Source organism: Dipodomys merriami, unplaced genomic scaffold, assembly GCF_024711535.1.
Source record: "Dipodomys merriami isolate MVZ:Mamm:240054 unplaced genomic scaffold, mDipMer1.0.p SCAF_997, whole genome shotgun sequence".
In the NCBI taxonomy this organism is placed as follows: domain Eukaryota; kingdom Metazoa; phylum Chordata; class Mammalia; order Rodentia; family Heteromyidae; genus Dipodomys; species Dipodomys merriami.
In genome coordinates, this window is record NW_027206620.1 from 171,870 (window position 1) to 195,813 (window position 23,944).

Sequence of the window (23,944 nt, forward strand, 5' to 3'; positions counted from 1 at the left end):
AAATATTAATTTACTATGAAACATACAATCAGTTAAATTTATATAATAATACAAATAGATCATTGTTAATGGAAACAAAATCTTGGCAGAAATTTTAAATACATATGTATGTATATATATTTAAACTTGGAGAAATAAAATTTCAAATGGTATCATCTGCATCTTTCAGTCTACCTGTCACCTATCTATTTACCAACACATTGATTTCTGTTTAGTCTGCAAAACACTGTTCTCTCATATAAGTACACAAAATTGCAAACAAAAAATACAAAAAATACCTTATCATAAATACAAATGTAGTTTAATCTCTTCCATAATAATTTGGAGAAAAATATGCATTGAGTTAATGGCATTGAATACTACTCAAGAAGGGGAGTCTAGGAGAATGTAGATTTGTGTGTGTGTCTGTGTGTGTCTGTGTGCGCGTGAGCGCGTGCACCCACGCGTGCACACACATGTGTTTTCTATGAGAAAATAATGGAATTAGAATTAGACCTATAATTCTTGTTTGGTCTTTTTGCTCAAAGCTGACACTCTACCACTTGAGCACCATATCTACTTCTGGATTATGGTTTCTTAACTGGAGAAATATCTCAGATTATCTGCATAGGCTGCTTTAAACCTGACCTCTAAATTAGCTAGGTTTTAAAACAGGAACCACTGGTCGACAGCAACTACGTTAACATTTTTGCATGTTTGAATGAATTTTAAAGTAAGACATATATGTTACTTTTGAAAATGGCCGGAAATAGTAATATAATTAATGTTTAGCAGAGTTTAAAACATACAAACCTGAAAATGGCAAGTAGCTGAGAACAGAATGGAAGAAATCAAAATTTTCTATGACAGTATTCAGTCTGTGCACAGAAATTATTGCATTGATGGAGCCCAAGGCCATCAGATAGCTGAGCTCCAGCTGACTGCTATGCTCATGAGGCCAGCTAGTGCTATTCACAAGAATATGATGTTGTTGGATGACAAGGATCAGCTTCAAGTTCAGAATCTGAAATACATCTATTGATCTAGAAGGGGAAACATACCAGGACAAGAAATGTGATTAACAGTGCTGAATGCAAAAACCATCCAGTCTAAGGAAGACAGAATAACTCTTTCTATATCTGAGAAGAGTATTCTCTCACAAAGAATCCTAAGCCGAATACGGTGGTCCATGTTTGTAATTTCTGAAATTCGGAGGCAGATTTAGAAGTTAGCTTGAGACCAGCCTAAGTTTTAGGCCAACAGAAAGACACATAGTAAAATGCTATCTTAAAACAACAACAATAACAACCAAAGACCCAATGACTGGGAATGTCATTAGTGGTAGATTGCTGGCCTTCTCGCATGCATGAAGCCCTTTATTTGATTCCTCAGTATGACGTAAGCAGAAAAATTGGAAGGGGTGATGTGGCTCAATTGGTAGTGTGCTAGCCTTGAGGAAATGAAGTTCAAAGAAAGTGCCCAGCCCCTGACTTCAAGCCCCAGCTCTGGCAAAATTTAAAAAACAAAACAAACAAGTGTAAAATGCTGTTTGTTGAAATAAATATGTTGGCCAGACACCGGTGTCTCACACCTGTAATCTTAGCCACTCAGCAGTCTGAGATCTGAAGATCGTGGTTCAAAGCCAGCCTGGACAGGAAAGATCAAGAGACTCCTATCTCCAATAAACCACTAGAAAACTGGAAGTGGCGCTGTAGCTCAAGTGGTAGAGCACTCGCCTTGAGCTGGACATCTGAGGGACAGTGCCGAGGCCCAGAGTTCAAGCCCCATGACCAACAAAAATAAAAAAGGAAATAAATAATTTGAAGAATTCTTTATACTCACTAGAAAATTGTGCTGTTGGGCATTCATAATTAACTTTGTTAGGAAAAAGTAAAATAAATTAATCGAATATTATCTGGCATTGGACAGGACATAGTGAGATCTAAAAATGATTGCTGCCTATGGTTACTGGATACAACAATGTTACAGATACACTTGCCAGATTGTGATTTTTTTAAGTATACAATCGTGGAATTTTTCTTTTGCAAAATAATTTTACTGTCGAGCCCCATTGGCTCACACCTGTAATTCTAACTACTAAGGAGACTGAGAACTGAGGGTCTCTGTTCAAAAGCAGCCCGGGCAGAAAAATCTGTGAGATCCTTATCTCCAACTAAAGGTTCAGAAAATATGAAGTGGCACTGTTGCTCAAGTGGTAGATTGGTAGCCTGGAGCTGAAGATCTAAGGGACCATGTCGAGACCCAGGATTCAAGCCTCACAATTGACAAAAAATTATAATAGTAATAATATTTGTTTTATTTTTACTATTAAGGTGTTATATATAAAGGCTACCATTTCTTAAGTTTGTTTCTTTGCTAAGAAACACATATCCATCTTCATTGCCAACAGCCAGGATTTGGCCATCTGATTTTCCACTGATCTCTGGAGAGGCAATGCGAAATACAAAGCAATACAAACCACTTCTGACTATATTTTTTCTCTGCACATCTTAAAAATCAATGACAACAGAAATAAAAATCCTTAAATTTAAAACCTTCTTCTAGAGAAGTTATAGAAATCCTGAGAACAAGTATTTTAAGAATAAGTCCAGACAGCTTGAAATCAGGGCCTGGGTTCTGTCTCTGAGATTTATTACTCAAGACTAGTGCTGCCACTTTGCACCTCAGTGCCACTTCAAGTTTTCTCGTGGCTAATTGAACAGAAAAGTCTCACCAACTTTCCTCTCCAACCTGGCTTTGAACTAGGATCTAGAGATCTCAGCCCTCTGAGTAGCTTGGATTATAGCCATGAGCCCCTGCCACCTGGCTAGAATAATTGCTTACCTGGGACAGAGGTCAGTTAGTATTAAATATCAATCATGATTAACTTTGTAAACTAAACTTAACTGAAATGCCTTGCATTAGAAATAAGGAATCAAATGTTTAGGTGGGTTACAAAGTTCTTACCAAATCTATATATTTCCTTGGTTGTTTTTTTTTCTTCCAAAATTGTGTGTTTTCCAAGAGCACGCCTTATCTTTCCTTGATGGTTTCTTTAGTTTATTTCATACATGCCCACGGCTTCTTCAACTATCATTTATTTATGTGAAGTGCTTGCAAATATCTATTTCAGTCCAAACTTCTTGTATGCATCTCTCATCTATATATTCAACTGCCATAAAAATAGTGAAACATTAATCATCTCTTCTCATTACTGGATATTAATATGTAAGTAAAATTTCAGAAAACAAAAATAATATCAATAAATATAACATGATTCTAATAGTAATCCTAAACATAAATACAACATTGATTATTTTATGAGCAATTTAATAAAAACATCAAGGAAAAGAAATCAAGTTTTTTTGAATGCTGATATTATGGTTTAAAATCTGGACCTTACCTTCTCACTTAAACTTTTTCCCTCAAGGGTGGTGCTCTGTATTTGAACCACAGTTCCCCTTCCAATTTTATTTGGGGGATTATATAGAGATAAGAATTTCATGGAATAAAAAATATTGTGTCCCTATCTTGGGGTTCATTTCACATAATATCCTCTTATATGGTTATATACTACCATGTTCTAGTTACTGCAAGTAAGGTTAACCATTGGACGTATGGTTATTTAAGCTTGGCTTATTTCACTTAATATAATTGTTTCTGTGTCTTTCCATTTCCAATCAAATGGGGTGATGTCATTCTCTCTTATGGAGGCAAAGAATTCTAGTGTGTGTGGGGGGGTGTGGGTGTGGGTGTGGGTGTGTGTTTGTGGGTGTGTGTATCATATTTTCTTATCCATTCATCTACTGAGGGTCATCTGGGTTGGTTCCATATCTTAGCTGTTGTAACTAATGGTGCAATAAACATTGTTGTGCTGGTAGCTTATTATAGTCTTGTGTGTGATCATTTGGGAAATGGCCAAAAGTGGGTTTGCTGGGTAATAGGAGAGCTCTAAATGGAGGCTTGGAAAAAATTATATTAAGTGAAGTAAGCCAGACCCAAAGAAACATAGGTCTTATGGTTTCCCTTATTTGCAATAACTAGTATATGTCTGGTACTAGCATAAAAGTCCAAAAGCTATGTAGATATGACCAGATAAGATGATGTTAAGCGATATGAACACCAAGATAGGGTTTATTATCTATCATGTGATGTTTTTTGTATGTTACTCCCCCACGGATAACCCCTGTTTTCACTGTTTTTAATGTTGGTGCCCTGCATCTTATATACACACTTCTCTAGATTGGGGAGAGGAATGGAAAAAACAAAATGTTTAGATAGGGATACAGGCCAACCCATTGTAACAATGAAATGCAGAAGACACTATGTTGAGAAAGGAAGTTCACAATTTAGGCTGGGAACTGGGGAAGGGAGGAGAGGGGGAGTGTAGTTGTGGAGGTGGGAGGGAAGAAGGGTAGGGAAAAACAAAGGAGGAGGTAACAATCTTGATAGAAAATATACTCATTACCTTGCTGATGTAACTATAATCCCCTCTATACAGAATTTTTTACAGTAAAAAACTCTTTTAAAAAACAGAAGGTGTCATGTACACCAAGTATAGTAGCCCAAACCTGTAATCCCAGCTGATTGGGAAGCAGAAATTACAAGGATCATGGTCTAAGGCTAGGACAGAGAAAAAAACTGCCAAGACAGCCATTTCAACAAATGCGCTTGCCATCGGGGTTCACATCTATAATCCTAGTTAATTATGTGGGAGACATAGGTAGCAAAGTCTCAGTTAATCTAAGATCACACCTGGGCAAAAAAGCTCAAGACCTCAAGTACATAAAATGGACTATAAGTATGACCAAAGTAGTTGAGCTGCTTAGTGCTATACAACCAAAGTCCTGTCTAGCAAGCAGAGAACCCCTGAATAGAACCCTAGTAATATTCCTCTCTTCCACCAAAAATACTAAATAACTTTATCCTATTTGCACATCTAATTTCAAAGCCACTGACAGATCAGAGATGGTGACATTCTCTTTAAAATTATATATTCAAAAGAGACAGTTATTTAGGTTTTGAAAAAAAATGAAAAGGAAGGAAAATGAATGTGATTTTTGTTAGCTCCAAAATTCTTGAAAACATAAAAAACACTCAGGTATATAATAAATATCCATATGTGTGTGTATGTCCATGTATGTTATATATATATATATATATATATATATATATATATATACAAACAAGTGGTTCATTTCTTTTCTGTGTAACAAATGGTCAATGAATCTGTACAATCACTACTCAAAGGCATAAATACACAAAAAGAATGAGCAGAGAATTCATATTCACGAATCTATGGCTAGCCGATCAACATGAAAATATTTTACATCAGTTTGCATGTGTCAGTTACTGCAGTACAGGAACAGTATGATGACAATGCGATACCAGGCAGATGAAATGAGAAATGAGAGACACAAATAGTACAATATTCTTTCTGATGGGTAAGTAGAATTTCCAGTGTGTGTGTGTGTGTGTGTGTGTGTGTGTGTGTGTGTGTGTGTGTGTGTGTGTGTGTGTGTGTGTGTGTGTTACATATTGTTAATTCGTTTCTCTCTTGAGGGACATTTGGGCTTATTCAGTAAGCATGGTTGTGCTGAAACCTTTACTATATCCTGGTTTGTAATCTTTTGGGTAAATGCCCAGGAGTAGAGTTGCTGTATCATATGAAAATGGGTATTCAAAAGAGCGGTGAATGGGGAAAAGGTAGAAGTATGAACAGGAGAAAAGGGGGAAAATGCAAAAAGGAATCTAGTAAATATCCTACAAAATTAAGAGGAGTGAAGGAAGAGGTCCATAAGGAGTGATGGATGAGAATGTGCAAAGGATTGGCATTGATAAAGATATATTGCATGCATAAACTGCTTTGTGTAATGACAGCTCCTTTGTTACTTAAAATAATAATTTAAAAATCATGTCCCTAAAATGTGGTGCAATTAAAAGCAAAGCATAAAAATCTGTTCAGATCATCTCCAGGGTCTATAAATCTTTTTTGGTTAGGATAAATTTTAGAACAACAGTAATGATACATATCATCTGAAGAAAATTTAATGATTTCCAGCTATTTAAAATAATCATTTTTGTAGATGTGGCTCAAGTGGCAGAGTGCTACATAGTGAACAAAGCTGTGAGATATTGAATTCAAGTCTTGATCTCAAACAAAAGTAAAAACATTCAGCAAAAGTCAGGCACATTCCTGGGCACTGGTAGCTCATGCTTTTAATCCTAGTTTTAATCAGAAGGCAGAGATCTGGGTATTTCAGTTCAATGTCAGCTCAGATAGGAACGTCGTGACACTCTCATCTCCAATTCATTGCCAAAGAAACCTGGAATTGGACTTGTGGCTCAAGTGGTAGAATGCCAGCCTACAACAAAAAGCTCAGGGACAGAACCCAAGTATTGAGTTCAAGCCTTAGAATAGTGCATATACATACACAAAGGAAGTAAGTCACTCTAGTTATCAACCTTCCATTTCCCTAATTCTAACTCTAATCCTGGTCAGAACGCTAAGAGTAACCTTGATGATAATAGTAACCCAATCTAAAATTAATGGAAAATACTCGAGTTTAAACACATCCTAACAGATACGCATTGACTATGAAATGATTTGCAATTTGCTCCAGATCCTACAGATTCCCTAACTTGGACTCTGAAATCGTTCCCTATTATGAATCATTAATCTCAGACTTTCATATCATGAAAACTACCATAGTTTCCACTGATCTTAACTTTTACTGAACTCCTGTATCTCCAAACAGAAGTTGCAGTTTTACTTAAAATCTAGTCTAGCTCCTAACGCTTACTATATATCTAAACCTTACTATAAAACTTACTTTAAATTTAGCCCAATTGAACGCTGAATAGGAGACTTAGGAAAACTCTATAGCTTTTGTTAAATTTCAAACTTATTTTACTTGAAAGTGTTAGCAGAAAATTCAGTTTTACCTTAAAGCTTACCCTTCCCTAAACCTAAGTATAACCTGAGCTAGAAAAGTAACCCTAGAACTAATAGCCTTTGGATTCCAAAAGGCGCACAAATACATAAATTTTTATTAATCCTAACTTTGACTTAACTCATCTTTCTAAAAACAGTTTGTAGTTTTACTCAATATCTTAGCATTCTTGTAACTCTAACCCTAACTGGAGGCTAACTCTCACACTAATTATATCCTAATCTTAATATTATTAGCAGTTTCCTATTTCACATTCATCCTAATTCTAACTCGACTTGTTATTCGAAGATTTACCCTAAACTTTCCATTTCCCTAATGCTAACACTAACTCCAGCTGGAATTGAAACCTAACTTTCACCCTAAGGATAGTCCAATTCTAATGTTTAAGAAAAATTCTCTAGTTTTTATTCATTCTAATGAATACTCCACTTTGCACTCTGGAAATGAGTTTCAATTTGCCCTAATTCCCACAAATTTCCTGACTGTACTGCTGAAGTGATCTTTTTCCCTAACATGAACCATTATATTATTTGATCTCAAATTCTCTTATCAGGAAAAATACTGTAGTTTCCATTTACCCTACCTTTTCCTGAACCCTTGTACCCTAAAGCAATTTCAGATTTACTTTCATCTTGTCCATTACTTAACTCTAACTCTCAATGTAAACCTGGCTGGAAAACTCTCATTAATCATTACAAGAGTGATCACTGAGAAATAAATATAATGATAATGCTCTAGTTACTATTCAGTCTGACATTTTTGCTTCTACTAGTTCGTGAAAACTCAATTTTATACTAAAATTTTCCTATTAATTACATTAATCATAATAAGAACAAAATACTGACCCTAATATTAATCCAATTTATATGTCAATACTAACACTAACACAAGTACACTAATTTCCACCCTTCCTAACTTGATTCAAATAAGCCTTACAAAAAATATGTTTTAATTTGTGTCCAAGATCATAGTCATATTCTAACCCTAAACTTAACCCTAAACTTAACTGGAGCATTGAGAATAACCATAAGCCTAATTTAAGTAGATTCTAATATTAATAGCAATACTCTAGTTCACATTCATTCTAATTCCTACCAGGCTTATTCTAAAATTTACCTTCAATTTGACTCCCATTTTTTTCTCCTTCACTCTAATCCTAACTATGGCTAGAATCCTAACCATATCCAAGACACTAATGATATCCCAATTCTAAAATTTATGTAAAATTTTCTTTTTGTGTCATCCTTACTGAAATTCCACTTGTAATTCTTGAAATTAATTGCAGGTTTTCCTAAACCCTACAGATTTTCTCACTCTTATCTCGGAATCTATCTTGTTCCTTAAGAAGAATAATATATGCATTGATTTCAAATCCTGATATTATGAAATACATTGTATTTCCATTATCCTAGATTTTTCTGAATTCCTACAATCAGGAAATAAGTTCAGCTTCACTTAACATTTAACACATTTCTTTTTTTTTTCTTTTTGTCGGATATGAGGCTTGAACTCTGGGGCTGGGCAAGATCTCTAAGCTCTAGGCATCGATATGATCCCTGAGTTATTTAGCTCAAGGTGTGTGCTTTACTACTTGAGCCACAGCACCACTTTTGGGTTTTCTGGTGTTTAATTGGAGATAAAATTCTCATGGACTTTACTGCCCTGGCTGTTATTGAACTGGGATCCTCAGAAATCAGCTTCCTGAGTAGCTAGGATAACAGGCATGAGTCACTAGTTTAACTAATTTCTTTATCCTATTCTCAACCCCCTTTAATCAGAAACCTAATCCTAATCACAATCTGATTTAACAGAAAATGGTAAATGTAAGGATAACTATTCGATCAAACAAATTTTTTGCTTCTATTTCTTATTGGAAAACTAAACTTTACCCTAAAACTTACCCTTCCCTAACCCTAACCAGAACAAAAAGTAACTCAAACTTTAAACCAAATTATATCTGAATGTTTAAAGTAACACAGACACTGGTTTTCATTCATTTTAACCTTGCTGCCATTCATTCTTCTTAAAATATGTTTCAGTTTTACACCTTTTTATATCTTACATCTTATATACACGTTATTTATATACACCTTTTTATATCTTACATCTTTTTCTCATCCTAACCCCAGCTCTAACTGGAACACCTTGCCTAATCCTAAGCCTAAATATAAGCAAATCATAATGTTAATAGCAAGCCTCTATTGCACATTTATTCTCTTGCTCGGCGTGTAGTTCTAAAGTTTACTTGCATTTTGAGCCTAAATTTTTTAAGCATTTTTTTATTTCCTGTCAGGTTTTCTTTTTCTTTTTCTTTTTCTTTTTTTTTTTTTTTTTTTTTTTTTTTTTTTTTTTTTTTTGGTCGGTCATGGGGCCTGAACTCTGGCCTTGGGCGCTGTCCCTGCATTATTCAGTTCAAGGCCAGCGCTCTACCACTTGAGCCACAATGCCACTTCCGGTTTTCTAGTGGTTTATTGGAGATAATAGACTTAGGGATTTTCCTGCCCAGGCTGGCTTTGAACCGTGGTCCTCTGATATCAGCCTCCTGAGTAGCTAGGATTACAGGCGTGAGCAACCAGCACCCATCTTCATTATTTTTTTAAATTTTATTTTATAGTAAAGATGCTTTAAATAAGGATTATTTACATGTGTAAGGTAATGAGTACATTTGTTGTTGAGCATTGTTACCCCCTTCTTTGTTGTTCTCCTACTTCCTCACCTCCCTTAGTCTTCCCTCCCCATGGTGTTCATTTTCAACATAGTTACTTTGAGTATCATTGTTGCAATGGGTTATCCTGTGTTGAACCTAAATTTTCTATTTCTCTAACCCTAATTCTAATTCTGTCTGGGATCCTAACCCTAATCATAATAATAAAAATAGTTCAATTCAGAAGTTAACAAAAATATTCAAGTTGTTTCCATCCTGTTACTCCACTGTACATCTTGACTTAAGTTGCAGTTTAACTTAAATCTATTTTTTCCAAATTAGATTATATGTGCATATATAAAGATGTAACTTTATGTGAAAAACAGAAGATCTTTGGAAAAAAGGGTAATGAAAAAGAAATAGAGTATAATCAAATACTTTAAATATATTATGGAATTGCCACTTCTGACAATTAATAAATTTGTTGTCGAACTCATTAGATTTTGCATATGACATTTGATATCACAAATTCCCAGTGACATTATGACAATGGTGACATCACACTGATAGATGTCATAACCATTGTGTCAAATTCTGACATCACAAACCTTTTAGAATTTCAATATATTTGTGACAACACATACTTTTAGAGAAACCCCAGTCCCTTTGTGAACTCATATACTTATTGTAAGTTAAAGACCATTGAGAACAATCATGTCATTGTGAATGCCCAACACATTGTGACATCACAGTGCCATGGTGATATACTAACACACTGTGACATCACAAGCCTGCCCTGTACTCATAAGTCTTGTGATGTGCTGTAATTATGATGTCTTAGGCAATTTATGAGCTCATAATCTGTTTTCAAACTTATATTTCAATTATGATATGTGATATCAGAAATCCACTGTGACATCATGACCATTGTGACATCATACTGACAGACATCATGAACATTGTGTCACACTGTGACATCACAATCCTCCTAGGACTTCATCACATTTGTGACAACATATGCCTTTGGAGAAACCACAGTCCATTTGTGAACTCATTCTCTGTGGTTTCATGACAAATGAGATCCTTTATGCCATTTTAATATCACCAACTAATTGTGACATCATAGACCTACTGTGACCCCTTACCTGTGTGGCATCACCAACTAGTTTGTGAGATCAAATCTTTTGTGATGTCACAATGTGACACTATGATCATAGCATCTGTCAGTGTGATGTCACAATGGTCATGATGTTACAGTGGATTCCTGGTATTTCATGTCATACATGAAATATGAGGTTGAAAACAAATTATGAGGGCAAAAAAATATAAGATATCACAATGTAAACATGTCACAAAAGTTATGAGGACAGGAGAGGTTTGTGATGTCACATTGTGTTAGTGATATCACAATGGCACTGTGATGGCACAAAGTGATTATGATGTGAATTTTTTTCTCGGTTGTGGGACTTGAACTCTGGGCTTGGGCACTGTCCCTTAGCTCTTCAGGTAAAGGCTAGCGCTCTACCACTTGAGCTACAGCACCACTTCCATTTTTCGAGTGGTTTATTGGAGATAAGAGTTTCTCGGACTTTCTTGCCCAGGCTGGCTTTGAACCGTGATCCTCAGATCTCAGCCTATTGAGTAGCTAGGATTACAGGCATGAGCCATACAGCGCCCAGCTCAAAATTGTTATGTAGGCACAAAAATTCGTTTCTGATAGCAATTCCCATGCCATATTTTGAATACAATGAAATCACAGAATAAGCATTCACAATTTGTCTATGATGTCACAATGAGAATTGTCATAATGCGATTGGTGATGTCACAATGAGCTGATGCTCTCATAAAGAAAAAGTGATGTCACACTGTTGAGGATGTTACAAACACTTTTTGATGTTATAATGGCATATCTGATCTCAATTGTCATTAGTTAACAACAAGGATATGGGTACACAAAGGGACTGTGATGTTGAAAAGGGCATGTGATTTTCCAAAGGAGCTAAGAGGTCATAATAGATTTGAGATGTTACTATGGAATCATGATGTCACAAAGACAATCTTATCGCAATGGGTTTGTGATGTCGTGGTGGTGATGATGTCAAAATGGGTTTGTGATGCCACAATGAGTTTATAATATCACAATCAAATTTCCAATTTCAATTGCTATTAGTTCACAAAGATGATACTGTAATAATCAGCACGGTCCTGGTAATCTATAGGGTCTGATAATCTGCGTGGCCCCATCTCTTGGCCAGCTGGAGAGGACAAAGTATGCCACCAAAGAAGATGGGGCATTCTGTGAGAGGGCCTGGGGCAGTAATCACCAGTGTTGAGCTGTTAAGAAGTGATTGGTCTGTGGGCAGTTTGGGATGTGACAGTTGAAAACTGTTAAGGAGTTGGTGTAGAGAAGGGTTACAGACTTTATATAGGCCCCTTATTCAGAGCAATAGAAGAGAAGAGAAAAAGGGAAAAGTCTTGGAAGGAAGTAAGTTGTGTGATAGCAGAAGGGGAAAGACCTGAGAGGAGAGGAAGTTGAGGTAGAGCAGGAGGTAAAGGATGGCAACTGACCCAGGCAAAGCAGTTCAGGCCTGTGGAGAGTGGAGAGGCCTGAAGAGAAGAAAGAACTGGTAGAAGGGAAAAAGGGAAAGACCTGAACTAAGTATAGGTCTGCAGTGAAGGATAGACTAAGGGAAGGGGGATAAAATGCTTGCACTTTGTGTCTCGATGGATTCTCCTGAACAATAGAGGTTCTAATATTTGGAGACCCTCATTGATATAATCCATTTGGATGGCATCAGGCCTTGGCCCCAGGGAAAAATCCTCATAGGTGAGAGTGTCAGCCTTCAGGGTTGAGAATCTACCTCAAGTGTTTGTCTCCGGAGGACCAACATGGACAAAAGTCCTTTAGGTTCCTCTAGGGGTACGTCTGGGCAAGCTTGCCAGCCTGTTTTGGAGACTCCATCTGGAAGTCATCTGTGGCTTCCTTGGGAAGCCATCTGGGAACTCCTTGATAGGTCATGTAGGGCTTCCTTGGGAAGCTATGTGGAACCTCATCATGAGTACATTTGTGACTTCCTTGAGAAGCCATCTGAGACCTACCCTGGAGGTCATCTGAGCCATTCAGGGGCCATCTTGGACTTTCTCCAGAGGTCATCTGGGCTTATTCAGGAAGCCACCTGAGAACTATTCAAAAGTAGTCATTGGAGCTTCCTTAAGAGGCAATCTATGACCACTTATGAGGTCAACTGGAGCTTCTTTGGGAGGTCATCTCGGGTTACCTTGATGAGAAAAATATGACCGTCTTGGACATCATCTGGGATTTACTTGAGAAACCATATATGACCTCCTCTGGCAGTCATCTGTGGCTTTCTCAACAGGGTTATCTGGAACTTCCTCTGGAGTTCATATGTGGACTACTTGAGTGGCCATCTGAGATACTTGAGAGGTAATCTCAGCCTCATTGAGAGGACATAGGGGACCTCCTTTGGAGGTCATCTGACACTTCTTGGGAAGCCATTTGGAACCTCCATGAGAGGTCATCTAAGGCCTCCTAGGGAGGACATATGTGACATCCTCCAGAGGTCATCTGTGACCTCCTCAAGAGGCAATCTGGGATGTTCTGTCTGTCATGTGGGACATTCTGTAGAGTTCAACATTGAAAGGTGTGGGACATGAGGGTTAAGTGTCTGTGGCTATTGGTCTCTGTGAGTATGCTGATAGTTCTATCAGTGTCCTGTATGCACTTCTGTTTAGTCATTTTCTCAGGATGAGAGAACAAGAAGTTGTCATATCCAAAAAATTCTCTCCCAGGGTTATAGAGTCCCACAGAGGAAGATGCACTGATGTACTTTCTCTCCTATTCTTTGCCATCAGCACCTCTAATGTTAAGTCCTCCCATACCTAAAGTGGTTACTTGTACCAGCCTGAGGTGGCACAATGTGGTATGATAGCCTTATTACCCTTGAGACAGGAACATGGAGGAGATGGTGGGCAGGCCCCCTTTCTATATATGTTCCCTTTATCACTAGTGACCTGTATAACTGGAAACAGAAAAATCCATCCTTTTCAGAAAAAAAAAACAAACCAGGGGCTCATTACCTCATTATCGACAGCAATTTTCACAAACAAGCACATCTGGGATAAGTGTCAGTACATTTTACAGGTGCTTTTCACCTGTTAGAAAAGGGAGTGAATCCGGCTCGGTGACTTGAAGGTGGTCCATGGACCAGAGAGTAGGCCCACTATTGAACCAGACCAATTGGAGCAAATCTTTCCCCAGACTTAACAAAGCTGAGACTAACAGTGATCAAGGTATGGAAATGCTTACCAATTATTGCCAGGTTCAGTTAGCAGGAATTCCACAGTGGCTAGAAAGCCAAGTCATCAATCTAAAGTGAGTGAGATGATACAGTTCCCCAGTGAGTACCTTAATACTTTTCTGGAACTTTTCCCAGAAGCCTATAGGACCAATAAGCCTATAGATCTTGAAGCCCTGGAGAATCAAAGAGCCCTAAATATGGCCTTTGTTACCCAGTCAACCCCGGATATTAGAAGAAAACTTTAAAAGTTAGAAAGTTTTCAGGGAAAGGTGTATTTTAAGTTGGAAGTGGTTGCCCAGTGGGTGTTTGATAACAGAGATACCCTGGAAAAAAAGAGTTTATGAAGGGGGTTTGACTTTTGGTAGGAGCACTAGAATATGGATGAAGAAATCCTTGGCAAAGACAGTACAATTCAGTTGCAACTGGCAGTAGGGAACCTCTAGGACTAGATCAGTGTGCTTATTGCAAGCAAAATGGACATTGTGAAAATGAATGTCCAAGGAGAAGAAAGATAGAAAATGACAGGTTAAGTAATCACATTAACTATCTGAAAATGTGTTCATATCTCTGAGAAATATGCAAAGGAGCATGGGGCTCTGAATTCCAACTGTGTTCAATTTAAAAGCAGCCTTCTGAACTTAAGAAAAATGTGACAAAGAAAATATTCACCAACTTCTATCTCAAAAAACAGACTTATAAAAGACTGAATCACCAATATGTGCCAGTCAAAACCCACCAAGAGATTACAAGCACATAGAAGAGCACATTGGAGAAAAGAGAGAAAATTATTTGATGTGAAGAAAAGATTTGAAGATATAAATTAGGAACTTGTGAGAGTCAAAAATGAGAAGAAAATCCTCAATAGGAACCTAGATAACACTCAGAATCAAATGAAATTCAAGTACAGTAGCCTCGGTGAGCATGAGGCAAATTAGGGGACCACAGATCAGAGGCTGACAGAAGCACCAGACACCAATGCTGCCATCCTTGCTAACCACAAGTGAGGCCAAGAAGAGATTCTGATGCTGCATTAAGAAACCATGGCCATGAAAAAGGAGCTGGACCTGATATAATAATGTATTAGGCTGAAGTACATGTCAATTATAAGCTTTGAAGATCGTCACCAGAAATTCAAAGCATTAGAAAAAGAAGGAACGAATAGGTAGCAGAGAAGATGGGGAAGTGCTGTGTCATAGAAGATGAGGCCAAGAAAAGTAAACAGGAAAATATCAGGCTCAAGAAAGAGATTGTTACTCTTCAGAAAGAGTTAAAGGACCACATGTTCTGATAGGGAATGCTGGGGAAAGGGAAAGAGCATTAGGAAGAAAAACAGAAGAGCTAAACGAACAGTTGAAAGATCTGTCACAAAAATACACTGAAGTGGAAAACTAGAAAGAGAAACTACTAGAGTAAAAGCCCCAAAAGACTGCTGAAATCTTCACCATAAATGTAATGCAGAAGCATGTTGTCGCAATGGAACAGGTGGAGGTGGAAAAAAATACCTCGTAATAGTACCTTTGTGAACTTAAGGGAGGAGCTGAAGAGCAAGCAAAGGTGTTGTGAGAAGGAGCAGCAGTTGTCCAGTCAAAGGAACTCTCCTGTAACCCTGCCAAAACAGTTACAGCTTAAGGAGCACATTGAGAAGGACAGTGCAATCTTGAAAGCAAGTTTGAGAGAAAAGGAGGAGAATAAAATGAAAGAAGTCTCCAAGGTTCAGAGTACTGTGCAGGAATTAAAGAAACTAGAGACCCTAAGATACAGGGAAACATTTGAGCTGATCAGGTAGCTTGGGAGATCACTCTACAAAACCAGTGGGGTCTCTAGAGCTACTAGTCGTTAAAATTAAAGGAAGAAGAAAAAACAGTTGTAATAAGTGTGCAAATGTTGACACTGAACTTGTGAAAAATGCATACAGGCTTAAGCTTTCTTCAGTTTATGTGTAGATATGTGCATCCTGGTAAATTTCCCGAGGCCACTACCTAAAAATGTTCTGAAAACCAGTTGGGCTTTAGCCTGACAATACTTTGTAAGGTGTGTAGGTAATTTCCAATAGGTAAATGCTGAAAAGCTGGAACCTATGGAAAGAATTCATATGTGAGGAACCTCAGATGGTGAATTTGGGAAAGTGGACTTCACATAGATTAAGCCTGGAAAGTATGGGTATTGGTATCTATTAGTAATAGTGGGCACTTTTTCAGGCTGAGCTGAGGCATGTAATAATTCCTTGATTTGGCTTACCCCTAGCTGTGGGGTCCAAAGATGGCCATGCATTCATGGCACAATTTCTCAATTATTAACTTACACTCTAGGAATAAATTGAAAGTTACAATCCATTTATAGAACTCAGAGTTCAAGGTATTGGAAAGAATGAATATGCCCTCAAAGGAAACTAACTAAATTAAATACAGAGACTGTTCATGGCTAGGTGAGCCTCCTCCACTTTGTTCACACTCGAGCAAGATGTAGCCCTTATGTTAAAGGATTTAATCCCTTTGAAATACTTTAAGGTGGACCACCCCCTTTGGTTACTAAATTTGGGAAGGCTATATTAACAGAAATATCTAGCTACAATCTGCAGGCTTTAAAATATATTATTTTATGGACCTATCCTTTGGTAACCAAGGCCCACTGGCCACCTAAGAAAAACTATACCTAAAGGGGAGGGGCCAGGACAGCGATGGAACAGCAGGGAAACACCACAGCTCTCCCCAACGAAATACAGAGTTTGGATTTCAATGGTCCGTTTCTGCAAGTCACCCACAAATAAAGGCAATTACTCAGAGAGATACAGGAAGTGAAAAAAGAAAAGGGAAAAACCTACACAGACAGTAAAGTGGGAAGACCCTTCTCCCAACCCTTGATGGTGATGGGGCTCCCCACTGAGCAGCTTAAGTGGTGGAGCTTTGTGCCAGCTTGCTTAAGTGGCCTGGCTCTGGACCCTCCAAGGACCATATGCCCACAAACATCCCAAGGCTCACAGAAGACTCCCCAGGTCCAGTGCCAACCCAGAGAATTCAAACCGATATCTCAGAAGAGCCGTCATGAACATTCCCCTCACCCTCCCTGGCATGGCGCCTCTGCCTTGCTGGTGCAAGCAGCCCAACCCAGTCAGGAGCAGCAGCAGCTGTCAGCAGTGGCAAATGACCTTAGATTCTGGGCACAATGCCTCTTGGCACTAGCCCACAGGAACAACCCAGACCAGCCCGGGGCGGCAGTGATAACTGGGATGGGGAAAGCTGCAGTGAACAACTCCAGACCCATGGCGGTTTGTCTCTCCATACTGGCCCACATAAGCAGCCCAGCCCAGCCTGAGGCAACATCACTGGTTAACACCTCACTCCTGGTGGGGTGGAGGGCCTCTCCATACGGGCTTGCATAAGCAGCCCAGCCCAGCCCATAGTGGCAAAGGTGGTGAACAACCTCAGACATGATGCAGGGTGTGGTGTTGAACAACCCCAGAAAAGCCTCATGAACTTTCCTGTATGGTCTGGCTTTGAACCTGAATACACAGATCTGAGCCTCCTGAGTAGCTACAATTACAGGTATATACACCAGCAGGGTCTAACTCTTGCCAACCCCTTCACTTTTTCTACAATAGATGATTTCTTAGTTCATACAAGGAATTTAAGCAAATACAAGAGGATCTACATAATACCCTGTATTCTATCTGATAATAGTGAAATCAAACTGGTTCTCAATAACAAGGCATAAAGTAGAAAAAACTTAAACACATGGAAATTAAACTGTACTAAGTTGAACAATACATGGGTCACAGAAGAAGTTAAAGAAGAAATTAAAAAGTTCCTACAATTCAATGAAAATCAAGAAACATCACAAAGAAACCTATGGGATGCAGCGAAAGCAGTCCTGAGGGGCAAATGTATTGCTCTCAGTGCACATATCAAGAAAACAGAGACCAAGTAAACAATCTTACGATAAAACTAAAACTGCTAGAGAAACAAGAAAAAAAATTGGACCTAAAGTTGCTAGACAGAAAGAGATAACAGAAATAAGAGCTGAAATTAATGAGATAGGGACAAACAAAAAACTGTTTTTAAGAAAAAATCAATAAGACTGACGGACCACTGGCAAGAGAAACTAACAAAATAAGAGAGGAGAACCAAATCAATATTAGCAGAGATACCACAGGAAAAATTACAACAAACATCCAAGACATCCAAACAATCATAAAGAAATAATTCCAGACTCTCCTTACAAAGGAAGGAAAACCTAGCAGACATGGATGAATTTCTACAGAAATACAAATTGCTATCTCCCCTTTCCTTTTTGGACCTGCTTCTACACCATGTATGGTTGGGGCAACAGTTAAATAAACTTCTTTTCCTGCCTTAATAGTGTGTAGTATTCTCTTCATAGGCTACTGAATGAAACTTACCTATTTAATATTCCTTACATATGATTCTGTATCTCAGATGGGGTTTTTGAGTTGGAAATGTTAGAATTTCCTAACCACTCCTTTTCTGTGAACTAAACTGCCTTGAGACACCATGCGAGACTTTTCACCAATACCATTGCTGGCCTTCACATCCACGTCCACACCACTTCTCTTCGCTGGTGAGTGAAACTACTCTCTACTACTCTCTGTTGCTCAATCTTTGTTCAGATGTGGCACCATGCTAGAGAGTTCCTATAGCCTTAATCGGAAAGGCTGGTCACCTCCGAACCCGAGGTTGCTTGGTTATGGGATCTTGGCCATTTCTCTCTAGACTGCTCTAGGGGAAGTTGGGACATCGCTTCTGCCTTGTCAGCTCTCCTTCTCTCACAAGACTGACTGGCCTACTCATTTAACGAGGTGCTACGAGTCATGCCTGAGCCATGAAACCCCACTGAAATGCCTCCTGTGCTCCCTGGATAGCCAGAGCACCTAATATTTTTATGCTGTTCTCAGATTTAGACAATTTTTGACTCTGCAATGGTAAATGGTCCGAATTCTGTTCACTTTCAAGATCTCTTTGCTCTCTGCTAATCATGTCCAATTTTCTATATCTCTCCATTCTTTTTCTACAACTATTGGTATTGTGCCATGAAGCGTGTGACATGGGCTGGGTCCAGGTGACCCATTCTAGGTTCCCTCTAAAAGGCTAGCCAAACTAGGCTTGATTTTTTGTTGAGGGTTTCTTTGCATTTTTTTTAGAAATTTGCCATCTTGAGTTCGCCATCTTGGCCAAATCGTGGGTGAAGGATTTAGCCCCCTCCAATCCTTACCCTTCCACCAAGCTTTCTTCTCCTCCATACATCTATTCAAATGTGCCTTGATAACAAGTTGCTCTTTTCACAGACTCTGGTAACTGAGGCCCAACCATCTCATGTGCTTTGTTAGCAAAGATGTCTGAACATTGTTGTCTAAAATTTTAGGATTTGAGTTTTGCCTTTTTTTTTTTGCGTTGTTTAGGCTAGTACTGACTATGTGATTCTAAAATATTGGGCATATCTGTGCCCATTGTGTCATTGCAGAATATTTGGTCAATTCTTGATAAGGACTAGGTAAGCTCTACTTATTCTATTTGATCTCCTCGTTGTTTTAATTGGAAATAACAAAGGATTTTCGTGACAAAAGTTGCAATTCAAATCCAGTCCGGGCTGAAAAATCCCTAAGACTCCATCTCCCAACTAACCTGCAAAAACCCAGGGTGGAAGCTTGGACTGAGCCTCTTATCTCCAACCAGAAAACACTGCAAGAGTTTATATAACTCAAAGTAGTAGAGTGCTAGCCTTGAGCAGAAGTACTCAGGGATAGTGCTCAGGAATTGAGTTCAAACGTCCTTTAATACCAACTGGGACAAACCATCCTACCAACGACATTTAGACTCAGCCAGTCTGCAGAACAAAGGAACATGGAAAAGAGTAGGAGGACATGATACCACATCAGCCACTTTTTGCCTGCCCTTTCAAAAGTAACAAGAGCAGGGAGGTCAATAGAAGTAAGAAGACTGCCCATCTAATGACCATACCTGTCTACCTTTCAATTGGACAGGAATTTATATTCTTGCCTTTGTCACTTGACTTCTTCTCTACCTAGTTGCCAGATGTCAGAAGTAGCTAGGTATATTTCTACAAACATATTCAGCCCCAAGTCTTTCCTCTTGCCATTTATTTGCTCTCTAGTATTTTTTCAGTCCCTCAAAGCCTCGTGAGACTTCTCCATACTTTGTCCAAGAGACTTGCCCCCTCCAGACTTCATCAAAGGACTCATTGCCCAAGTGACAGCTGTTGCCTGCTGTCTTCTCTCAGAGGGGATCTCATTTCAACCTTTTACCTCTACTGTTGATACCCTTTGCAAACAGGAAATAGCCAGAGAGAATCTTCACCTTTTTTCATAATTATCCAAATGCTGGAATGTAAGGTCTGAACAGGAACACCTCCCTCCTTCTTGGCTAAGTTTCTGCCCAATATCTGTTACATAAGTAAATAGCAGACCTGGAAGCAGTCACTTTCTCCTCCTGCTAGATCACATCCTGTGCCACATCTGGTCACAAGCCTCCCATCTGTACTTAGGAGGGTCAGAGACCCTGAGGTCACATCGAGAACCCCACCTGGCCAACTTTTTCCTTTCCCTAGCCTAGATAAGTTCTGGCCCAGAGGTGGGTCTCCCCTTTCTTTTTAACCATGCTTCTCCACCATATATGCTGTGGGCAGCAGTTCAGTAAATAAACTTTTTTCTGCCTGAAAAATAAGAAATATAAATTGCCCAAACAGAACCAAGAAGAAAGAAATCAATTAAACATGTTAATTTCCCTACAATGAAATAGTAAAAGTAACCAGAAATCTTCCAACAAGTAAAGCCCAGGACCTGATGGATTCACTACAGAATTCTATAAGACCTCAAGCTCTTCAGAGAAATAGAAACAGAGGGAGTAATCCCAAACTCATTCTATGAATCCGATATCACATTCATCTCCAAACCAGGCTAAGACCAAACAAAAAAAGAACTACACACCAATCTCTTTGACTAAGACAGATACAAAGCTCCTCAATAAAATTGCAGCCAACAGAATCCAGAAACATTTCAAAAAAATCATGCATTATGACCAAGTGGGTTTCATTCCAGAGATGCAGGGATGGTTTAACATATGTAAGTCAATATATCTAATCCTTCACATCAACAGATCCAAGGTCAAGAACCACATGATTATCTCCATTGATGCAGAAAAGGCTTTTGATAAAATTCAGCACTCATTTATGTTAAACGCTATGGAAAAAATAGGAATAGAAGGAACATTTCATAACATAATAAAAGCCTTACATGGCACAGCAAAGGCCAATATTATTCTTAATAGGGAAAAACTACAACCAATTCCCCTAAAAACAGGAACAAGGCAAGGATGCCCACTCTATCCACGCTTCTTCAATATAGTTCTGGAATTCTTAGATAGAGCAATAAGGCAACAGAAAGACATTAAAGGGCTCCACATAGGAGAGAAAGAAGATAAAGTATCTCTTTTTGCAGATGGCATTATTTTATAAATAACTGATCCCTAAAGCTCCATCCCCAAACTCTTAGAGCTTATAAACCAACTTGGCAAAGTAGTAGGATACAAAATTAACCCACAGAAACCAATCGCCTTTCTGTATAGTAACAATGTACAAATAGAAAGGGAAATCAAAGAAACAGCCCCATTCACAATAACCTCAAAATAAAAAGTGTCTAGGAGTTAACCTAACTAAAGATATAGAGGGTCTGTTTTATGAAAACTATAAAAGACTAAAAAAAAAAGAATCGTAGAGATTACCAGGAAAGGGGAAGAAATGGGAAAAAATATTTACCAGCAATATAACAGACAAGCGTCTAATATCCATTATATTATAATATCCATTATAGTATATATGGTGAAGTCAAGAAACTAACCCTTCACAAACCTAAAAAACCAATCTTGAAATACTCAAGGAAGCTAAAGAGAGACTTATTAGAAGAAAAGATAAAAACGGCAAAGAAATACATGAGGAAATGTTCATCATCCCTGGCTGTAAGGGAAATGCCAATAAAAACAACTCTAAGATACCACCTTACCCCAATCAGAATGGTCCACATCCTAAATTAAGCCAATGACAAATGCTGGAAGTGATACAAAGAAAGACACATTGCTACATTGCTAGTGGGAATGTATACTAATACCACCACTTTGGAAAGCTGTCTGGAGGTACTTAGGAAATCTAAATATCGACCTGAACTGGCCATAACACTCCTAAGGATCTACTCTGAACAACAGGAACCAGTGTACATACACATGCACACCTCTATGATTGCTGCAGCACTGTTCACAATAGCCAAGATTTGGAAAAATCCCAGATAAGCCACAACTGATAAGTGGATCCAAAAACTGTGGAACCTATACACAATGGAATACCATGCAGCCATTAGAAAGGACAAAATGAAGGTATTTGCAGGGAAATGGATGGAACTAGACCAAATTATTTGAGTGAGATAAGCCAAGAACAATGAGACAAATGGCATAGGGTCTACCTGATACGTGGATGCTAAAGCCAAAATGCAAGAAGGTATGACAAAGTAAACAGGACTCGAGAAACAATGGAGAGCCACTCATTTTGTTGTGTCACTATTAATGACTCCATGTTCTTGACTATGTAGTCGGCAGAAATATGCACGCAATGGAGGGAAGCCAGGAGGAGGAACACAATAAGTGGAAAATGTAACAACATATAACAAAGGGGCCCATCAGCTGCACGGGACATAGAAGAAAATTAACTAAGCAACCCAAACACAGTGATGGGAAGAGATGAATGAGAGGGAAAGAGGGCAAGAGGGAATAGCCTACATTAAGCAAAAGGAAAAAAATGTAAATATCACCTGAGGTGGGAAAAATATTTTGGATTGTAAAAGCTCATAGAATCAACAAACTTTGGAATATGATAACAATAATTTGTCTTGTCAAGGTTAAAATGTGGTTGTGACTTTAACTAAGTATCACAATCCCACAATACTGTGAAATATGTGAAAAATATGTAATTACCTATCTCAATTTTTACAAAAAAGTGTGAGAATGGAAGGGTTAGGAGGAATGGGTGACAATGTCGTCAGACACCTTGTATTTGTGTACTGTTTTGTAGAATGGGAACTTCTTTGTACAACTATTTAAATATAATAATGATAAAATGTGTTTAAAAATAAACATTAGGATGAAAATAAAATTTTCAAATATAAAATAAGAAATTAAATCCAGTTGGAAGGAAATTTTCTTTGAGGAGAGTAGTTTAGTTTATTCTATAGCAAGTCTCGCTTCACAAATAAATTAAAAAACTAGACCCCACGTAAGTGAAATAAACTAAGAAATGGAGTTGAAAAAAGAAAATAAGAAACTCCACCCACTCTTTCTTGCCTGGACAGCTGGTGTGGATAAAAATTCATCATGCTCCTGAATTGGAACCAAACTGGCAATGACCTTACTTGGTGGTGCTAACTTCACTGTCGCCTATTGAATTAGCACGAAAACAGCATTGGATCCATCATTCTCAAGTGGAATAGGTAGTGGACCAATATACAGAGAGGGCTTCAAGATGGACTGTTAAGGATAAGACTTCCTAAGTGTTAATTAATGCTAACTAGTGTGTTTCTATAATTTACTTGTTTTCTATTAAATTTAACCTTTTAAGCCTGTTCATTGGGTGGAGAGAAGGGAATTTTTAGGATTTGTTTAGAAGGAATCAAGGATTTGATTGGACATGAAAAACATTGGGGGATATATGAAGCAGCATGGTCCTAATAATGAGCAGGGCCCACTAATCAATATTGCCCCATGACCTTGCCCACTGGAGTGCATGTGCCATGCCACACAAGTGAGCACGGCATGCTGCTGGAGGGGGTAGGATGTCATCCTCACATAATGAACTGTGAAGAATTGATTGGGGAACAGGCAGTTTGTGAAGTGATGGTTGAAAACTGTTAGGTAGGAAACCCACAGGAGTGATGGAGGGGTTCAACCTATATATAGCCTTCATGGTCAGAGCAATGGAATTTGAGAAAATCAAGGGAAGACCTGCAAGGAAGGAAGTGGTGAGACAGCAGGAGGGGA